The following is an 11885-nucleotide window of genomic DNA, read 5'->3' as shown; positions in this document are numbered from 1 at the left end:
CGGTAATAACACCGCATAATATTGTTTAGAATTGCAAGGCTTACAGGCAAAATGTAGTAAAGAAACATCACCCACCTTATATAGATCTTTGATGCCCCCAATTGATTTTGGCCGGCGTAATCGACCCATTTTTCATTAACACCAATCGAGACTACAGAAACAACTTCCACTATCGCGCGACTGTTAACGCTCGAAGCTTGCGCAAATAAATAAAACTGATTAGAAACTGTACATGAGAACTCATTTCCACCCAATGTTTTTGGGTATCTCGTGTGATTTCTTCTTTCTGAGAGATGGTATTTTTTACGGCGCGTCAGGCATGGTCTTTCTGTATGTTGTTTCTTCTTCGTGTACAGGCGTGTCCACGCAGTTCATCAGTACTCTGTAGCGCAGACTATCAACGAGTCTGAAGCGACTTTTAAAAACTATTGCTCCCTGCGAAGGTCTGATTAGATATTTTGACTTCACTGTCCATTAAACGTTATGCATAATTCAAAACACTCCCAAGATCAATTTTCCTCCGACATATTTGATGCAGTCCCACCTAGCCGATGGTCCCTCAAATTTTGGCGTTCTTTGGCTTTGAACTAGATCTTCACATATTTTCAAGTTCTTTGAGACGTCCAATCAGAAGGAGTGCTCGAGTAGTGGCTCCGTTCTTTTTCAAGCTGCCGCAGTGGGACCACGCACGTGAACTCAGTGGGCACGCGTTCCCAAATGCGAAGAAGAAGACGACAGATCGCTTCTAAAATGATAAGACTACTCGAACTGCTTTTCGACGCTGGCCGACAAACTAACAAAAAACACAATCTCATGAAGTACAGACATGTAGGAGAAACCAAGCTGATACCGTGGCGTCCAGAGAGATGATGTACGATTAAGTACGCGCATCTCAGTCCTATGCAGCCGGGAAGCCGGAAAGTGATGACTACATGTAGCATGGCGGCGGCATTACTTCCGGAATGCGCACGACTGCTCAGTTCGCTTGGTGACATCTGTCTTTTCCGTAAGAATGAAAAACGTATTGAGACTAGGGACAAACATTTGAACAGCGCAACACGAAGACGGTGATGTGTTGCCTAATTTTGTCCCTAGTCACAAAGTTTTTTTTCACTATGATCATTCACCATATTTCCTGCGCCATAACTTTTATTTTAATTCCGTGGGCGAAAAACGAACATCCTTTCAATTTTTCAAATTGCTTTTCATTAAACTGATTAAAGATAATGTTAATAGCCATAGCTGTATAGAAATCCCAGACATGTTGGCGCTACCTGTGAAGCTAGCTGTCGGCTCATCTTAAGAACCTTATACTTCGAGAACAAAAGTAATTGATACTAACTTTCTACAAATATTAAATTTTGAATTCAGAAAACTTAGACTGTATTTAAATGAAATTGAGGTGTGAAGAGCATAAATAAATTATAGCTAGGTGACTACCAGAAATTAATTATTTGCAAGGCGTTATATTGAAGTATGTTTCTATGGGGATGCGTTGCACTTCCTTTCCACTCTTTATTTTCAGGAAAATTGATTGTGTTTACTTTTATATCACATTCTAATACGTCTAAAAATAAACAACTTCATTGTTCTGACGAACTAGGTTTAACACCTTATTTACTATTTCTCATGGCTACAAAATTAAGTAGGACATATGAAAAGTGTTTCGAGTAAATCCCCATATGCAGCTTGCTCTCGGGATAGTTAAGCCGTGCAGACAAAACACTCACATTCTGTAGATTTAGTTTTCAGATTTAAACAATACTTAAGAAATTAATCATAAAATTCCACATTTTTTATCTATTTTTATTAAAATATATTAAGCGCCGTTCATAGCTTTAAGACAATACTACATAAAAAATATATTAACTTTTTTCTAAGAAATGTGGGACATACTGTATAGTTAAAGAGTACGGATGCAAGGTATATTTCATTTCACGTAATTTTCTTCATGCTCACCGTAGGTGGCATTAAGTGGAAGTCGAAGATCTTGGTCCGGCGTCTCCAAATATTTTTGGGTTCTGTGCAAGAAAACAATGGCATTTTATTTGAGACGTTAGTAACAGTATTGTGTCGTAAAACTAGTGTACCTAGATCGACTCTTCAGGTACACTGTCAATGAAATATATTAACCCTAATTATGTCAATTCGCTTTTACCAGGTTGCTCTAAATATTGCTTTATTATACAAACTATAACAGTCATAGTGTATACATCCCCAAATAACAAATTGTGCTATGTAATAATCTCCTAAGACGTTTACTCCACGTGGTGTTTTAGGTAAAATGCTCGTGAGTGAACTTTTTATTTATCACTCACATATCTAGTAGAAGCCGCGGTAGCGGAGATGGCCAAGTCCATGACTGTAGCCGAGGCCATAGCCAGAGAGTCCATAGCCGTAGCCAAGGCGGTGGCCATATCCGAGGCCATAACCGTAACCAAGGCCATGGCCGTAGCCGAGGGTAGAAACAACTGGAGCACGGTGGACGGTAGAGTAGGAGGATGTCAAGGGAGCAGCCACGGAGTAGCCGCCGTAGCCGAGGTAGCCAGCGAAGGCGCAGGTGGCCAGGGCCAGGATGAGAACGCAACGGAACTGCACAAATATACGGCAAACTTCAACGTGAGAAGGTTGCTGCAATTTCACAATAGTGAAATTATATGCAAAGTAGAGAGAATATGTCCCACAGTTTGTATTATTGATAGTGTGTAACGACAAAATATAGGAGTTTAGAACTGGTAGTTCGTAATTATTTACGTTTGGAAATAAACAAAAGCAAAAAAAACTTCAAGTACCGCCTTGTTTGGATACTCAAACTGCTATATTTATTTATTAAAAATTAACCTATCATGCATTGCTCGCTGTGAAGCGTTTTATTAACCACATTACTCTGAATGTTGTAATAAATATCGTTTTAGCGCATACTTATTTTGGACAGAATTGCTTCGACAATCTGAAACAAAGCACAAAACAAATAAAATGTAAACGGGTTCAATTTGTCTTTAAAAAAAACAACTACAATCTTACCGGTCGACTGCAACATACCAATACTATTGGCGGTATTCTGATCTTATATGTCGTACTTTTTACAAATATAGCCTATCAGCCACCAAGCTAAATAATGATCCTGAGATGTTATGAAGTTACCTCAAATACATACGTGAGAACACACTCTAAAAGATACCCGTACGTACTTTCCCACAGAACACTCGGAGAGTCAATCAACGCAACTCACGGAGGCAGCTCAGCGAATCAAGATTCCAAAACATATGTTTAGACCAAAAAACGCAGTCTGGGTTATGACATTAGGCAATGCAAGTGTGACGTTTTGCATTGCTTATTGTCACAACTCAGTGCGTTCTTTAGTCTCAACATATGTTTCGGCATCGTTCCCTGAGCTGCCTCCTTACGTTGCGGTGATTGGCTCTCCAAGTGCTGTGCGGGAAAGTAGACGCACGAGCAGTTTTTAGAGTGCAGGTTATTGAATGATATAGTATAGCTCAGCAAGCTTTTGCTGAGCTATTGGCGGCATACGCGCCGCCAATGGTACCATCAATGGCGACGGTCAGCAGTCTGTAATTCATTATAAGGAATCTCCTCTAGGTCTATGACACGTATGCCCGAGTGCTTTTGAAGCGGCCCAGAATTTATGTAGTTATCGCTCTCGAAAGGTTGCCTCAGACGCCAAAATCAGCCAAAAAGGGGGCATTTCCCACAAATTCGGGCATACGCGCCGCCAATGGTACCATCAATGGCGACGCTCAGCAGTCTGTAATTCATTATAAGGAATCTCCTCTAGGTCTATGACACGTATGCCCGAGTGCTTTTGAAGCGGCCCAGAATTTATTTAGTTATCGCTCTCGAAAGGTTGCCTCAGACGCCAAAATCAGCCAAAAAGGGGGCATTTCCCACAAATTCGGTCATACGCGCCGTCAATTGTACCATCAATGGCGACGCTCAGCAGTCTGTAATTCATTATAAGGAATCTCCTCTAGGTCTATGAGACGTATGCCCGAGTGCTTTTGAAGCGGCCCGGCATTTATTTAGTTATCGCTCTCGAAAGGTTGCCTCAGACGCCAAAATCAGCCAAAAAGGGGGCATTTCCCACAAATTCGGGCATACGCGCCGTCAATTGTACCATCAATGGCGACGCTCAGCAGTCTGTAATTCATTATAAGGAATCTCCTCTAGGTCTATGACACGTATGCCCGAGTGCTTTTGAAGCGGCCCAGAATTTATTTAGTTATCGCTCTCGAAAGGTTGCCTCAGACGCCAAAATCAGCCAAAAAGGGGGCATTTCCCACAAATTCGGGCATACGCGCCGTCAATTGTACCATCAATGGCGACGCTCAGCAGTCTGTAATTCATTATAAGGAATCTCCTCTAGGTCTATGACACGTATGCCCGAGTGCTTTTGAAGCGGCCCAGAATTTATTTAGTTATCGCTCTCGAAAGGTTGCCTCAGACGCCAAAATCAGCCAAAAAGGGGGCATTTCCTACAAATTCGGGCATACGCGCCGTCAATTGTACCATCAATGGCGACGCTCAGCAGTCTGTAATTCATTATAAGGAATCTCCTCTAGGTCTATGACACGTATGCCCGAGTGCTTTTGAAGCGGCCCAGAATTTATTTAGTTATCGCTCTCGAAAGGTTGCCTCAGACGCCAAAATCAGCCAAAAAGGGGGCGTTTCCCGCAAATTCGGGCATACGCGCCGTCAATTGTACCATCAATGGCGACGCTCAGCAGTCTGTAATTCATTATAAGGAATCTCCTCTAGGTCTACGACACGTATGCCCGAGTGCTTTTGAAGCGGCCCAGAATTTATTTAGTTATCGCTCTCCAAACGTACGCGACGCCATATCCCATGTTACAGTAGCCATGTCCTCCGGATTTCGACAACAGCGCCACTCGCGGCAGTCTGCACTTCTGGCTTCACACGGCCGATGGGACGCCGCCGACACTTTTTCCACTGCCCCTATATTCTAGTTCAGTGTAACTAGAGCGCCGACGTTAGAACGCGAGACTCGAGAGCGCTGTGATAGGAGCGCGCTTGCCATTAGAGTGCACGTCGCAAGAGCGCATGACCAGTAGAGCGCATGTCACGAGATTGATTACCTTGTCCGAAAAAGAAGCTTTATTGTACGCAAACACTTTAAAGCACACAGAACCACTTGACGATCGGCTGGGTGCAGGAGCCGCGACTGAATGTTATGTCGAATGGTGAAGTTGTGTACATTAGGAAGTGACTTCATACTCAACCATAACCACATTTTCTGACTTCCAAGTTTGCGAAGCGCTGCTCAACAACACAAGGTGCACCTCACTAGGCTGTTTTTCTCTACCACACAAACTTATGGTGTAGTGGAAAGTCATCACTGGGGCCACTAACTTTAGCGCGTCGGTGTCGCATTGGCCCTGACAGCATTCACAAACACGTTATGAAAGCGCGTCACACACCGCTAACAAATAGATGCGCCCCGCAAACTAAATAATGAGCGGCCGCATCATCGACGTCTGTCCTGAGCCGGCTCTGCATGCCATTCGTGCCTTCTTTTTCTGGACAGCATCTCCGTCGCAGTGCACACCGATGTTGCGATCGCCGGAGTACGGTAGAAGCTGGCCGTGTAGTTTCCGCTTCTTTTTTGTTGCGCGAGCGCTTGCTGCAGCCAAACGCACCACCGTCTTCCATAGCTCTGTTGCAAATCGCGGTCGTCTCAGCCACCAGCATGGTCGACACCGGCGTACGACGTCCTTTTGTGGCGTAGGTGCAGCCCATGTATAGTACAATGGTTTGTTTTAGGCTTCAGCAAGCAGTCTGAAGAGTCTAGGACATTTCGGTGCTAGAAATATTCGGTGTGCGGAGTTTTTGTTGCATGGTCGTGGAACACAAAGCGACGCAAAGAGTCGCTTTTGTCCTTATTGTACGATTATTGTTTGCCCGAACTTCATAAAAAAATGTCATCTTCTCTTTCTGCTCGACTTTTTAGCAGACACCACCGCCCCACGGGCGTTAGAGCATGTGTCTTCTCACCTCCGACCACAATGAATAAACTTGCACCCCCGTGTAGCGTCCTTTGGGGAGCCGGGATCAGGGACTGCAATGATGCTCGACGATTCCTGAGAAGCGTTGCTAGTAACGCCGATTAGGTCACAGAGCAGTGAGCACACGCGTTTTGTAAATAAAAGGGGTCCACATTACCCTTTGTGCATGATTATATTTCTTTTGAAGGCAGCTGGCCTCAGACTCTTACTTTTTTACGTATACGACGACTCACCTGTGATACGTGGGCGTTATAGTATTTGGGAGGGCTAGAAACTGGCATTCTTTCCGGAATATATTATTATCAAGCCGCACATGCGAATAACTTCATATGCGTATGCTTATGCACGTTACATACCTATCATCCAGACATATTTATGACAAATCTTAATAAAGATGTCCTAGACGTATATTCTAACCATTAGAATATTAAAGCATGCTATTGCCAGAAATGACGGGCCGTTTACACCGAAATATCCGTGTACCTTACGTCTTTTATGAACATGTCCTCATTGGATCACACAGGCAAATAACAGACCCCTTTCGAAATTCACGTACCGAATATTAGAAGGTCGGAACCACTGCACATTGGCGGAACAACTGCATCGAGGAACGTGCAAGTCATTCCATAAGATAGCAAACGTTGGAGCGCGGCCAACACTACAAGCCGACGAGCCAATAAAACGGCGTCAGAAGTGCAACGTCACTGCGCTCCTCATCTTTTTCTGTGGGTGTGATTTTCCCAGTGTGCCGTGACGTTGAGGTTTTGGTCCGCCATTGTGCAGGTATTCCACAGCTGCCATCAGAGGGCAGTATTTCGAAAGGGGTCTATTGCTTAATTACACGTATCGTATATTTTCATTAGGGGGAAAAACATAGTCAAATAAGACATCTTGATAATTACATCCATTATATTTTATGCGCCACTGCCGCCACAATATTTGAACATTCAAATGTCCGCAAGGCCTGCTGGAAAGTTTAGCTATTTGAACTTCCAAACGTCTATTTACACAAAAATCTCCATGCAGCAAAAAGTCCTTGCACCGAAAAGTCCGTGCTCCGAAATGTCGGCACCGAAACGACCTACACCGAAACGTCCTACACTGAATTGTTCGGATCCCCAGTCTGAAGAATCCAACAACCTTGCGAATAAAGACAGAGCCATTTGACTCTCCTTGTATTTTTCTAAATTTGTAAAACTCCAAGTATCCGGGTTCATCAGAGATTTAAGCCATAACTGCAGCGACTGGCGGCTTCATAATAATATATAAAAACAAAACTTATGCAAACTTTCACAAGAGCGGTCGTTGAAACAGGGCGCTCTCGCACTACCCCATGCCTCCCGCGCTTGGAAATATTGAATTTAAAGAAAAAATAAAAAAAAAGAAGCAATACTGGAACGGGGGTGTGTGTGATTCATGCTGAAAGCGAGGAACGGGGGGGGGGGGGGGGGGGGGGGCGGAGGGGTGCACTTATCATTCTTCTTTGTTCAGTATACCAGGAACTTTGTGATAACGTTATTGCCCCGTTCAAGGTTTTCGAAATGCACAATGGGGGGGGGGGGGGGGGGGGGTGTCGCTTTAGAGCCTGCTTGGGGAATTCCTTCGGGTCGCTGAGGTGGGGCTTGATGGAAGTAGGACATCCGGACGCTACCAGCTGTTCCAGGCTCCAGCCGATGCACTGCTGTGGGGGTTTTATTAGCAAAGCGCACATGAAGGCTCCCTAAGTTTCATATGACTTCTCGCTTTTTGGCGCGCATCGCTGCACCAAATCCGAATGCCACGTGTCACTTTTCCCAGCACTGAGTCACCTCCGATGTCTCATGGTATCGAGGCGCTCGAGGGGGAAGGGGGGGGGGGGGGGGGGAGGAGGCTCCACTACGTTCTTTCTCGTGTTTGGGTTCAATGTCACAAGCCCAAGTCTGTAAATAACGGGGAGGCTTGGGAGAAAGCTTCGAAAACCAGACAGCTTCTTGTGCAAATCGTGATTGATTTGAGCCTGAGCTACGAACTACGTGCATAATGAAATGTCCGAAAATATTTGTACCCTTTTTTATCGCTTTCATCGCCTCATATAAAATTTTCTGGTTTTCTCGTGCGTAAACGACATCTTTAAAACAATTGTGAGCTTGGATGTTCCCTACTTTTAGACGAGCTTAGTAGCACAAGTGTGACACAAATAGGCGGCGCACACCAAGTCACTGAGCCAGAAACTTTCCGGTTGTCTTGGGGTAGTCAGCACTGCATAGTGTACGCGTGCTTGTCCTCATGCGACTACCATTATATTGCCGCAGAAAAGCAGTTCTTTTCTTGGTCCTGACATTTAATTGAAAATATGGCATAGAATATAGTTATTCTCCGATGCAAAAGGAACTATTTCCGAAAACGAGAAACGATCTCCAAATACTATTTTAAAGCATTCAATTAAACGGCTTTGATGAAATGGCGTTTGATTCAATAACGTTCGATGAAATGGCTTCGATGAGACGGCCTTCGATGAAGTGTCCGGACCCAATCACCGTCATTAATTTGAAATACGAGTTCATCTTTCCTACCTTGCTCAGTCCACGGATAAAACCACCTCATCTGGTTGGTTGCTAATATCAATGACCTAACTTGATTAGGGTTCCCGGACATTTCATCGAACGCCGTTTCGTCGAACGCCATTTCATCGAAAAAATGGACGTTTCAACGAAAGCCGATTCATCGAACGCCGTTTCATCGAATCGCTGACGGCCGTTTCATCGAATGTCTTTTAAATAAAAAGTGTGAAAGATGCTCGTTTATGCACGGATCGAGTGCATTTTTGTGTAATTCACCCTTTCATCGTCAAGTTTTTTCATGACCAAACTTGTAGCTGTTAAATTTTATTTTGATGCAAGTAACCCATGAGGATATTTGTACCGACTTTTATGTTTGTTTCGCATATTGTGCTTATCTGTTCACCCCCTCTGTATTACCCGATGGGCCTTGAGGGTATTGTAACAAATAAATAAAAAGTCGCACTCTCGGTAAGAGCGCACTTCAACTCATGGAGGCCAGAAGGCGACTTAGGTTTTGCGCAGGCGCAACAACTTTAGCCATGTGAGCCTCCTTTAGCCTCTCATGTCTTTCCATTGATACTTTCTTTACTGCCCGAAGCTTGCAGTAGCTAAAGATGAAGTGCTATTTATGAAACTACAACGAAACATTGTATTTTTAGTTCTAAGACTCAATGAAGTCAAAAGTAAGTACGTCACTTCAAATTTTATTTGAAAACTTTCGGAGGTTTATGTGTTCGTGCGACAGCCATTCATCGTTTGTAATGATGAGCAATTGCTCTCAAAAAGTCCCCTACAATCATGCTCCGTCGGTTCTTATAAAAAAGGCGGGCCTTTTCATTTCTTGCCGCTATGGCCTTCTTCTGGCGAGGAGGCGCTTGGGAACTCAGCATCGCCTCCAGCTTGTCTTCCGTCAGTTGATGTTCTGCGGCGATGCAAGTCAAAAACTTCCAAAACTCGGGATGGGCACCTCCGACCAGCTTTAGGACGCGGGAATGCAACCTTTGCGTTCGATAAGACGGCGTTCGATAAAACGGCGTTCGATGAAACGGCTTCGATGAAACGGTGTTCGATGAAACGGCGTTTGATGAAACGGCATTCGATGAAACGGCTTCGATGAAACGGCGTTCGACGAAACGGCGTTCGATGAAATGTCCGGTCCCACTTGATTAGAAATGCCATCAGTGACGTTTTTGCGGTGGCCCGTGACCTGCTTCTTTGTTTCTGTTTATTATTAGTAATTATTTGTTACAGATGAACAGACTATTTTGGCAGTGTATTTACCTTCCGCTCTATAACGACTTCGGGCCACGAGAGCGCATTCGATAAACAAGTACATAAAAGTAGTAATTGTGGTCGCGTTGTCAACTCTATCCCTTGCTTAATCATGTATACGATGCGTAGGAAGAAACGCGTTGACAGCAATATAAGGGGAGAAGCTTGGAGAATTGTTAAGCGGGCGTTGGTTTTTAAAAGCCGGGGATCTTGAAGATGTGTGACAGAACGCGGGGGTTTGCGGCAGGGGTATGGAAAAGGAGCTTTCGGATTCGGATTATTTCTTAAACTGATCATGGAATGGGGCAGAATCGTAAATGTCGGCGAGGAGCACTTTATTCTGTCAGGAAGACCCGGCTTGCTTTTGTAAGTAAACGACCGCTGAAACAGATAACAGACATGAACTGGATTTTCCAGTAGCTTCGAAAAGCCACGTTACGTTCTCCGCTCAAACCGTTACATTGGACTTTAAAAATACGTGGAACAGAAAAAACGATCAGATAGAAAAGCTACACGGCCTGAGTGTATCTCCGTTTCACCATAACTTGATAAACGGCGAAAGCTACGATCCCCGTTGGCCAATCAGAGCAAAGGAGCGACGCACGAGACAGGTCTCCGTGGGAGGATCGTGTTTCAATGGTACATCGTCAAGTGCTTTGCTCCAATGCCCCGATTGGCTCACGAGGGTCGTAGTTTTATACCCTGTCTTCAAAAGACTGGCTCTCACAACGCTTGAACGAGCACTTAACGCCTCGCCTTGTCCTGTGCGGAAGGTACTCCGTGATAATGGTTTTGTCCGGTTCGACATTCTGACGATATACAATGACACTTTTGTGAGCTGCTTGGAGATGTCTTCGGGGTGATCCGGGAAGTCAGACATACTGCTTTGGTACAAGATTATGTTCTGTATACCCAGGGATGGACCACACCGGACGCTGCAAGTCGTTCCAGCCAATGCAGCGCTGCGAGCGCTTCATTTGGTCTCGTGCTCCGCGTGTTTCCACACTCAGCGCATGTCACGTGTCACACACTCAGAACTGATTTAGCTCCGATGACTCGTAGCGTCCGCTGCGGTCCATTTTAAGGTAGAACGGATTGTAACAGACTACGCTGCTTTGTGTTTGCGAATAATGGACCGCTTAGAGTGGTTCATTGGTAAATCCTGCTTGAGTTCAGCCTGAGCTCGCAAACTCTGGACACAATAAAACTATGTGGCGTAGAAATAAAAGCCATTGAAAATGTCAGTACCGTTTTTCTTTTTGTACTTGCAACTTTTGCTATTGCTTGGGACCGAGTTCCGCCCTGGAAGCTGTTTGCCGCACTGTAAATTTGTCCAGTTATTACTTAGTGCAATGATTTTCATGTAGGTGATAGGCCCTCTTGGGAAGAACATATTAGAAATAGTTCAATGCTATATCTTGAAGACATTGCCAGATAACAACTGACAATTATTGGGTAAAAATTTCCAAGTGGCCTAGTTCGTGTATTTCGAAGCGCTGCATTTTGCATGGAGACAAAATAATGCAACATGTTAATGGAACACCACGCGATATAGTGTAAAATATTTTCCTCGAGAAAAAAAGAAAAACGAAGTTTTCTTTTAATTGCACGCTGAAGTAGGGAAACTTTTCACATTGAAGCACGTTTGAAGCGTTGTAAATATTTTCAGTTATAAACTCGAGTAAAAAAATATTTTTAGATGATTTACCGTTCCGGAAAGAATATACAAAAAAACAAATTAAACGCTATATCTAGAAATTATTACGAGATATGCACTCGCAAACATCAGATACAAATATCAAAGTTACACGCACGCGCACACGCACGAAGGTACACAATAACCTGAAAGCCGAACGCAGAGGCTGATGTACGAGTAGTGATCAAACTGTTTCTGCGGTTGACATCATGGGACGTCGCGTTTATGTGGGAGCTGTAAAGGTTAGGTGATCAAAAATACACAATCATGACAATCAGAGCACATATTTCCAACATTTTTTACCCTCAACAACCTTCTCTCCCCCTCCCCCTTTTT

Source organism: Ixodes scapularis, unplaced genomic scaffold (assembly GCF_016920785.2).
Source record: "Ixodes scapularis isolate PalLabHiFi unplaced genomic scaffold, ASM1692078v2 PGA_scaffold1__304_contigs__length_218370807, whole genome shotgun sequence".
Classification (NCBI taxonomy): domain Eukaryota; kingdom Metazoa; phylum Arthropoda; class Arachnida; order Ixodida; family Ixodidae; genus Ixodes; species Ixodes scapularis.
Note: the sequence above shows the minus strand (reverse complement) of the source record.